Raw genomic sequence first — 11,334 nt, forward strand, 5'->3', positions numbered from 1 at the left:
ACTACAGGGGAAAATCTATCAGGCTACCAGCTAATTTTTCAGCAGAAACTTTGCAGATCATAAGAGAGTGGCATGATATATTCAAAGTGCTAAAAGGAAAAAAAAGAAAGCCCTACAACCAAAAATTCTCTACCCAGCAAGGTTGTCATTCAAATTTGGAGGAAAGATTAAGAGTTTCTCAGACAAACAAAATATAAAGGAGTTTATCACCACTAAACCAGCCTTACAAGAAAATGTTAAAGGGAGTTCTTTAAGTGGAAAAGAAATGGCCATAATTAGACATAAAAAATTATGAATAAAAGATGTAAAATATGACAACATATACATAAAACATGCAGGAGGGAGTAAAAAGAGAAGAAAGGGGAAAAAGAAAAATAAGTCATTTTTTTTTCTTTTTTTAGAATGTATTTGAATTTAAATAATCAAATTAATATAGACTGCTATTTACCTAGGATGTTATATATGAACTTCATGGTAGCCACAAAAACAAAACCTATGATAGATACACAAATAAAGAGGAATAAACCTAAACACAACACTATTGAAACTCATCAATCACAAAGAGCAAGAGAAGAAGAAATGAAGAACTACAAAACAATCAGAAAACAAATAGGAAAATGACAATAAGTACTCAATGATTAATAATTACTTTAAATGTAAATGGCCTAAATGTTCCAATCAAAAGACAAAGGATGGCAGAATGTTTTGTTTTTTGTTTTTTGTTTTTTGTTTTTTTTTTTTTTTAAAGGACCCATCTTGAGGCTCCTGGGTGGCTCAGTCAGTTAAAGCAGCCAACTTGATTTCTGCTCAGGTTATGAATGATCTCATGATCTCCATGTCATGAGATCAAGCCCTGAGTCAGGCTCCATGCTGGGGTTGGAACCTGCTTGAGACTCACTCGCTCTCTCCCCCCTTCCCTCCCTCCCTCTTTCCTGCTCTGCTCACTCTTTATCTCTCTCTTTGGAAAAAAAAAAAAAGGACCCATATATATGCTGCTACAAGAGACTCACCTTGGGCCTAAGACACATGCAGACTGGAAGTGAAGGGCTAGAAAAATATTCACTATGCAAATGAAAGCACACACACACAAAAAATGCCAAGGTAACAATACTTATATCAGACAAAACAGACTTGAAACAAAGACTATAATAAGAGACAAAAAGAGGCATTACATAATGATAAAGGGATCAATCCAAGAGGATATAACAAATGTAAATATCTACACACCCAACATTGGAATACCTAAGTACATAAAGCAAATATTAATGGATACAAAGAGATATTAATGGTATTATAATAATAGTAGGGTACTTTAACACCCCATTTACATCAGTGGATGATTATCCAGACAAAATATTAAAAACAATGTCTTTGAATGACACATTGGACCTGATGGACATAAACAATCTACATGGAATATTCCATCCAAAAACAGAATATACATTTTTTTTCAACTGCTCATAGAACATTTTCCAGAATAGACCACATATTAGGCCAAAAACAAGCCTCCACTCTCACCACTTCCATTCAACATAGTACTAGAAGTTCTAGCCACAGCAATCAGACAAGAAAAATAAATGACACATCCATATTGGTAAAGAAAAAGTTAAACTGTCACTATTTGCAGATGACATGATACTATACATAGAAAATCCTAAGAATTCCACCAAAAAACTACCAGAAGTAATAAATGAATTCAGTAAAATGGCAGGATACAATATAATGCCCAGAAATCGGTGGTGTTTCTATACAATACTAACAAAGAAACAAAAAGAGACATTTAAAAAATAACGCCATTCATAATTGCACCAAAAATAATACCCAAGAATAAACTTAACCAAGTGAAAGACCTGTACTCCAGCAAGTATAAAACACTGATGAAAGAAATTGAAGATAACACAAACAAATGAAAAGATATTTCATGCTCATGGATTGGAAGACTCAATATCATTAAAATGCCCAGTTTACCTAAAGAAACCTATACACTTAGTGCAATCCCTATCAAAATACCAATGGCATTTTTCACAGAAATAGAATACTACTAAAATTTGTACAGAACCACACAAGACTCCAAATAGCCAAAACAATCTTGAAAAAGAGCAAAACTAGAGATAACACAATACCAGATTTCAAGATACATTACAAAGCTGTAGTAATCAAAACAATATGGTACTGGCACAAAAATAGACACATAGATCAATAGAACAAAAGAGAGAGTCCAGAAATAAACCCCTATATGGTCAATTAGTAAATGACAAATGAAGTAAGAATACAATGGGAAAAAGTCTTCAATAAATGGTGCTGGGAAAACTGAACAGCTACATGTGAAATAATGAAATTGGACCACTTTCTTATACCACACACAAAAATAAACTCAAAATGGATTAAAGACCTAAATGTGAGACCTGAAATCATGAATATCCTAGAAGAGAACACAGGCAATAAATTCTCTGACATTAGCCATAGCAACATTTTTCTAGACATGTCTCCCAAGGCAAGGGAAACAAAAGCAAAAATAAATTATTGGGACTACATCAAAATAAAAAGCTTCTACCCAGCAAAGGAAACTATCAACAAAATGACAAGGCAACTGACAGAATGGGAGGAGATATTTATAAAAGATATATCCAATAAGGGTTAATTTCCAAAATATGTAAATAACTTATTCAAATCAACACTGAAAAAAAGGAACCAATAAACAAAAAATCCATTTCAAAAATAGGCAAAGGACCTGAATAGACATTTTTCCACAGAAGGCATAAAAATGACCAATAGACACATGAAAAAATGCTCAATATCATTCATCATCAGGTAAATGAAAATGAAAATCATAAAGAGATACCACTTTACACCTGTTAGAATGGCTAAAACAATAAGCACAAGAAACAAACATTGGCAAGGATGTGGATAAAAAGGAACTCCTGTGCAATGTTGGTGGAAATATAAAAAAAATTGGTGCAGTCATTGTGGAAAACAGTATGGAGGTTTCTTAGAAAATTAAAAACAGAAATATTATATGATCCAGTAATTTCTCTACTGCATATTTACCCAGAACCAAAAACACTACTTCAAAAAGATATATGCACCTCTATATTTATTGCAGCATTATTTACAATAGCCAAGATATGAAAGGAACCTAAGTGTCCATTAATAGATGGAGGGATAAGGAAAAAGTGGTGTATATAAATGATGGATTATTACAGAGCCATAAAAAAGGATGAGATCATGACATTTGAGACAACATGGATGGACCTGGAGGGTATTATGTTAAGTAAAATAAATCAGTTAGAGAAAGACAAATACCATATGATTCCACTCATATGTGGAATCCAAACAAAGGAAAAACCCCCAAACCCAAAAACCTACAAATGAGTAAACAAAAAGCAGAATCAGACTTATAAATACTGAGAACAATTGATGGTTGCCAGAAGGGAGGGAGGGGGGAGGTTAGGCAAAATGGATGAAGAGGAGAGGGGGATACAATCTTCTAGTTATAGAATGATTAAGTCACAGCACAACATAAAGAATATAATCAGTGATAATGTAAGAGGAATTTAAGAAGACAGATGGTAGCTACATTTGTGGTGAACATAGCATAATGTATAAACTTGTCAAATCACTAAGTTGTACACCTGAAACTAATATAACATTGTGTGTTAACTATATACAACAACAAAAGAAAAAGAAAAAGAAAAAAGAAAATTTGGGAACATCTATAAAATAACAAAGAGAAATTCTTCAGTATTTAAAATTTGAGAAGCAAATAATAAACTGAAAAATGTTTTCTTTGTACATGCTAGCCAAAACTTTTTTCATTAATCTTAAATGCAGTCACACAAATTAATTAAAAGAACATCTTGTATAAAGGGACCAAACAGATTAGCAAAGAACACATGTAAAAGGGATAATAGACACAGATAAAGAAAATTCAATTTAATTAGTAATCCAAATAATACAAAACTGATAGTTCTTTGGTCATAATCCTAAATAGTGGCCAAGTAACAAAGCAGAACTGGGATTAAACTCATCTCAGCTGTTCAGTGACATTTTGCATCATAGCCATATCTCTTGAAAGTCCAACAACAGGTGACAGTGCCCCAGGTTTAAAAGTTAGCCAGTCAACCTTAGCCTCACACCTCCTGTGACACATGAAAATCAGGAATTTCCTAACCCTCTCATTTTTGAAATTCTTTTATTTCCTTAACTTCACACTTCTCAGAGAAAAGCCATTTACATAAGACAGCTCTGACACACTGTGGACTTATTAGTACATCTCTCTCATACATAAGCAAGCAATAAAGGCAGCTTTTTATTTTAGATAGTAAGTGGTCTCTTTCTTCAGTGGGTGAAAAAGCCTCTCTAAAGTTCTTCAGGTGGGAGGGTAAATTGTCACAGCTTTTCTGTAAAGATATTTAGTAAAAATTCATTAAGGGACTTGGAAAGTTTGAATCTCTTGCCCCAACAGTTTGATTCTAAGAAAACATCTTAACAAAACAATCAGAAATAAAGACTCACTGGGGTGCCTGGGTGGCTCAGTTGGTTAAGCGTCTGCCTTCAGCTCGGGGCTTGACCCCAGGACCCTCCCTGCTCAGCTGGGGGCCTGCTTCTCCCTCTGCCTGTCCCTCTCCCTCTGCTACTCCCCCTGCTTGTGTTCTCTCTCTCTCTGTCAAATAAATAAAATCTTTAAAAAAAAAGAAATTAAGTCTTACTTTTAGGGATATTTATTGCTGAAAAATTATGTTAGTGAAAATTTTAAAATGACTTCAATCACCAATAATAGGAAAATGGTTGAATAAATTATGGAATATTACTTGAACAAGACATTATATAGACATTAAGCAATGTTTTCAAAGACGTCTTAACAACATTGGACTATGCACATGTAATAAATAATAATGGAGGATTTAAAGATCTTGTGAACTGTGATCCTAGATGTAGACATGTATGAATCTCTAAAATATTTGCAAAGCTTACATGGTTCTCTTTCCTTGGTGGAATTACACATGGATTTTTATCTTAATAATTATATATACTTTCCAACTGTTTTTACATCAAGTATATACTTAATAGCGTAAAAATACTTATTTAAAAAGATTACAGAACATTCTTATTTAAAAAATTTTGGTTTCTGTTTCGTCATGCAAAGACCTTGGAATTAACCACTCTGACCTAACAAGTAAAATCCAAACAGGTTAGAGTAACAACTCTTTTTGGATCTGTAAGAGAGGAGAGGACACGGAACGAAGTGCTGTCTCCAAGACTAGAGAAGAAACAAAAAAATACAGGGAATCACAACTTACCAAGTCAGAGACTCAAGGGTGGAAATGTTCCTTGAACCAGTTCCTGGGCAGGAAAAACAGAACCATAATTAATGAAATACTGGAGGCTCAGTGAAGACAACTCTGGGTCAAAAACTCTAAGAAGACTCAGTCACAGGAGAGCATTAATAATGTAAGATTTACCTACAAGAGCCTGACCAGATTCCCACACTAAATATTGACGAAAAACCCTCTTGGCCTTCCTTCAGGGGCAGAGGAAAGGAACCATTTTGAAATTCACCAGAGCACTCCATTTTTATTAAGGCCTGCCCTCAGGGGAAACTAGTTAATAAGAGCCTACCCTAATAAGGTGTTATCATAGCCCAAATGGCCTGGGGAAGGGAAATACTCAAATCCAGCTGGCTCTAGGCTTCCATGTGACAGAAATAAAATACCTAACTCCAGCCCACTCTAGCCATCTTATGCCACCTAAGGGAGGAGGGAAAAAAAACCAAGGAATACTTGTGAAATTTAGTCAAGAGGCATAGCTCACTAAAACACTGAAGGCTAATTAGAGGATTACAAAATGCTTTTCACCCCTCACGCCTCACCACCAGCTTACCAAAGGCTTATTTACAGCAGTTTCTTTTACCTTTCACATGATGCCCAGCCATCACAAAAAATTACAGGGCCCTAAAATATTTGCAAAGCTTACATGGTTCTCTTTCCTTGCCTCAAAAGGCAAAATAGAATTTTATGAGACAGAGCAAGCATCAGAACCAGGCGTGGCAGGGATGCTGGAATTATTAGATTACAAATTTTAAACAACGATGATTAATATGGTAAGGGCCCTAATGGATAAAGTAGGTAGCATGCAAAACAGATGGGCAATGTAAGCAGAGAGATGAAAATATCCTAAGAAAGAAAGAAAGAAATAAACAAACAAAATGTTAGAGATCAAAAACACTGGGAGAGAAATGAAGAATGCCTTTGATGGGCTTATTAGTAGACTAAACACAGCTGAGGAAAGAATCCCGGAACTAAAAGATCAATAGAATCCTTGAAAAAAGAAAAAAAAAAAAACAAAACAAAACGAAAAAAGAAAAGAAAGACCAAAAAAAGAAATCCCAGACTGTGGGACAACCACAAAAGGTATAACATATGTGCAATGGGAATACTAGATGGACAAGAAAGAGAGGAAGGAATAGGTGAAATATTTGAAACAGTAATGATTGAGAATTTCCCCAAATTAAAGTCAGATAGCAGCCCACAGACCTATAAGTATCAGGTGACACCATGTAGGATAAATGCCCCCAAAACCAAGACCTCCACATATCATTTTCAAATTAAAGATAAAGAAAAAATCCTAAAAGAAGGAGAGGAAAAAAAGCACCTTATCTATCGAGGAACAAAAATAAGTGTTATATGCAATTTCTCCTGAGAAATGATGCAAGAATAGGGTAAATTAAAATATTTACAGCATTGAGAGAGAAAAAAACCTCGACTTTTGTATCCTGCAAAATTATCTTTCAAAAGTGAAGGAGATATAAAGACTTTTTCAGACAAACAAAAATTGAGGGACTTTGTTGTCAGCAGAACTGCACTGCAAGATATGTTAACAGAAGTTTTTTTTTTTTTTTTAAGATTTTATTTATTTGTCAGAGAGAGAGCACAAGCAGGGGGAGTGGCAGGCAGAGGGAGAAGGAGGCTCCCTGCTAAGCAAGGAGCCTGAGGTGGGACTCGATCCCAGGCCCCTGGGATGATGACCTGAGCCATAGGCATACGCCTAACCGACTGAGCCAAACAGGCATCCCCAGAAGTTCTTTAAAGAGAAGGAAATTTATATGGTTCAGATACTCTGCTCTACATTCAAAAAAAGATGAGCACTGGAGGATAAGCATAGGTAAAATAAAAACTTTTGTTTTTCTTATTCTTAATGTAACAGATAACAGTTTGTTCAAAATAACAATAACAACAATGTATTTGATGATGTATGTTCATTGATTATATATCTATATATGTATATATATGCTATGCATGCTTAGATCTAAGTGAAATGAATGACAGTGTAATAATAGAAATGAAAGGAAAGAATTAAAATCACTTTGTTTTATAAGGTATTTATACTGTCTGTGAAGTAGTATAGCATTATTTGAAAGTTGACTTGGATTAGTTGTAAATGAATATTGCAAACTCTAGGGCAGCCACTAAAAAAAGTTAAAACAACAACAAAGAAGTGTACATGATCTGCTGAGAAAAGAGAAAGTGGAATCAAATAAAATGTACATGGTCATCCGTCTGTGCACATGCACTTGCACTCATAGTGTCTCCCCCTGTGTTCAAATTTCCTGTTCTTATAAGGACACAAGTCAGATTGGATTAGGGCCACCCTAACAGCTTTATGCTCACTTAGTCACCTCATTAAAAGTCCTATTCCCAAATATCGTCACATTCTGAGGTTCTAGAGGTTAGGACTTCAACATATGAATGGGAGGGGGACCCGTTTCAGCCTAAAGCACTGGCTAATGCCTATGTAGCCTTCAGATGTCTCCTTTGTTGTTAATTTTTTGGAAAAGTGTCCCTTAACTTGCCAAGTCTGACTTATGCCTGCTTCTGCTCACTCTCATAACACTTTGGAGTTTCCCCTTTAAATCACATGCTATTTCCTACTATATTTTAAACAGTATGAACATAAAATCCATATATTGTTGGCCACTACAGTGTTACTTCAGAACCTGGTACAGGGTAAGTCACAGAAAAATTATTGAATTAATGCAAGAATACACATATATATGCATACAGCCCCTTTGTTTTCTTTCATTTTTTTTTCTTTTCTTTAAAGATTTTATTTATTTGAGAGAGAGAGAGAGTGAGACCAGGAGTTGGGTGAGGGACAGAGGGAGAAGCAGAGTCCGCGCTGAGCAGGGAGCCTGAGGCGGGGCTCCATCCCAGGACTCCAGGATCATGACCTGAGCTGAAGGCAGATGCTTAACAACTGAGCCACCCAGGTGCCCCAACCCCCTTGTCTTTTCCAATCTTATCATTTCTCAGAGCCCTACTATAAATTGAAGAGGACCTTAGCTTGCAGTTCTCCAAATAAATTACATCCTCTACTATTCTGTGCCTATGTCTTTTGCCTGAAATTCCCTCTGAATTTCTTCTAAGCTCTCAAAACCCTTGCTAGTCCTTCAAGGCTGAACTCTTTGGGGAAGCTTGAGTATCTACAATATGTACTGGTCCATCTTCTTCTGGGTTGATAGCTCCCTGTGCTTATCTCCATTATAGCATTTATGGGGGGTTGGGTGGCAAGAGTAGAAGAGAGAAACCAGTTAGGAGACTGATAATAATTTAGGTGAGAAATTATGTACTGGGAGGTCATGGTAAAGATGGCAAGAAATGGTTGGAGTCTGAATGTATTTTCACAGTAAAGCTAACACGGTTATTGACTAGTAGGATGTAAGGATGTGAATGAATGATATGACTGACTTTGGAGTATATGTATCTGTAAATACAAAGGCTACCTCTCTCAATATCTATTAACTTACTTTGTAGATAGCCCAGAATTTAAAATGGTTGCTTTAAGAAACTTGATGAGCCTGGAGTCAGAAATCTATTTTGGGACTGATGGTGGGATGTGGAATAAGACAAAATTAGGTTCTTTAGAAGAGACTAAATTTTATTTCACATTATAGATGTATGTATACAAATAAAGCCTAATTACAGAGGAAGGGAAAGATGGAAGAAAAGATGATGGAAATTTATTTAGGAAAAAAATTTTTTTAAGCAATCCTCTCCAATATCAAAACTTTATAAAAGGAAATAGTGATTTGAAAGAAGCAATGAAAGAATGCTATCTATAAAAATAAACAAAACTTATCTAAGTAATAAAGGAAAAATAAAAGAAATTGTGTTATTATTTGCATGAAGTATAAAAAATATTTACCTGTAACTATTGAAAAAATACTTTTTACTTATGAAGAAAATACTACATGATTCAAGAATTTATTATTTTAAAATACATATGTATAAACCTCATCAGGGAAGATCTTCCAAAGAAAACTGATTAAGTAGTAAATATATACAAGCTGATGTATGGTGAAGTACACATTTAATAAAAGATGTATTCTGATATTTTATTTACATAAAAAATAGTAATTCATTTTTGGAAGAATTTTAATATTTCCTCTCCAATTTCTGTCAAAATTCCTTTAATTCTATCCTAGTTCTTCTGACAAATTTGTTTAGGTAAAATAATTTTACTTCTGTTCACTTCTACAGTTGAGATTTGTGTTTATTTTTAAAACTATCTTTTACATCATGAGATGTGATCGAGATAAGGATATTTTTAATCATTGATTTTTCTCTTTGGTCTATCTCTTCTTCCATTTTCAGATGACATCTTATTTTTTTTCCTATTTTGTACCTTTACACCTTGCATTTTGGGTTCTGTATAATTTTTTACTTTTTTGACAACTTGTTCAATGAAATAATAAACATGGCCAGAAGATTAAGAATAAAGTTCTTATTTTGAGTGGAAGTGTCAAATGTTAAGAATAATTGTGCTGCTAAAAGAAACAGCATATTTCATGGCCTCAAAATGTTATAAAGAAGTACATATCTTTTTTCTTTTTTTTTAAGTTTTTTTTTATTATGTTATGTTAATCACCATACATTACATCAGTAGTTTTTGATGTAGTGTTTCATGGTTCATTGCTTGCGTATAACACCCAGTGCTCCATGCAGTACATGCCTTCTTTAATGCCCATCACCAGGCTAACCCATCCCCCCACCCCCTCCCCTCTAGAACCCTCAGTTTGTTTCTCAGAGTCCATAGTCTCTCATGGTTCATCTCCCCCTCCGATTTTCCCCCCTTCATTCTTCCCTTCCTGCTATCTTCTTCTTCTTCTTCTTCTTCTTTTTTTAACATAAAATGTTAAAAATGTTTGTTCCAGAGGTACAGGTCTGTGATTCAACAGTCTTACAAAATTCACAGCGCTCACCATAGCACATACCCTCCCCAATGTCTCACCCAAGCCACCCCATCCCTCCCACCGCCCCCCACTCCAGCAACCCTCAGTTTGTTTCCTGAGATTAAGAATTCCTCATATCAGTGAGATCATATGATACTTGTCTTTCTCTGATTGACTTATTTCGCTCAGCATAATACCCTCCAGTTCCATCCACGTTGTTGCAAATGGCAAGATTTCATTCCTTTTGATGGCTGCATAATATTCCATTGTGTGTGTGTGTGTGTGTATATATATATATATATATATATATATACCACATCTTCTTTATCCATTCATCTGTCGATGGACATCTTGGCTCTTTCCATAGTTTTGCTATTGTGGACATTGCTGCTATAAACATCGGGGTGCATGTACCCCTTCGGATCCCTACATTTGTATCTTTGAGGTAAATACCCAGTACCCTGCTACACTGTTGGTGGGAATGCAAGCTGGTGGAGCCACTATGGAAAAAAGTATGGAGGTTCCTCAAAAAGTTGAAAATAGAACTACCATACGATCCAGCAATTGCACGTATCTTTTTTTCCTTTGAGATAAAACAGTAGAACCTTTCTCTTTCTCCTTTTCCTTTATATTTTAAACAGTCACAGCATTAGGGATTGAAACACAATAACATATTTGTACTTAGTAGGTGTTTACATAAAATTATGTTATACAGATATTCATTACAAGTAATGTTTTCCCATATGTTGCATTTAATATGGGCAGGGATATTCTTTTTCAAATGTACTTTGGAAATAAGACTGTAATTTCATCCAAAGGTTATAGTAGTATAAAAAATGACAGAGAACATTTTGTTTAGTTCTTCACTATCATTAGAATTGCAAGATGGAATTACAGCTTTCTTTGTACTGTTTTCCAGCATTCATCAATTTAAATTTTAATAAATATCAGTTTCAAGCTAGCTTAATCTAATAAAAAAGAGCATTATTTCTCATTTACTAGTCAGTTTCTACAAACCTCTTATTCTGCCTTCCCAACATTTTCTACAATTCTTATTCTTCCCATGATCCAGAGTTTAATTTATTGGTACAGAAATCAGCTGTAAC

Source organism: Mirounga angustirostris, unplaced genomic scaffold (genome assembly GCF_029215605.1).
Source record: "Mirounga angustirostris isolate CCGP_5_RB_7025 unplaced genomic scaffold, mMirAng1.0.hap1 SCAF_1, whole genome shotgun sequence".
In the NCBI taxonomy this organism is placed as follows: domain Eukaryota; kingdom Metazoa; phylum Chordata; class Mammalia; order Carnivora; family Phocidae; genus Mirounga; species Mirounga angustirostris.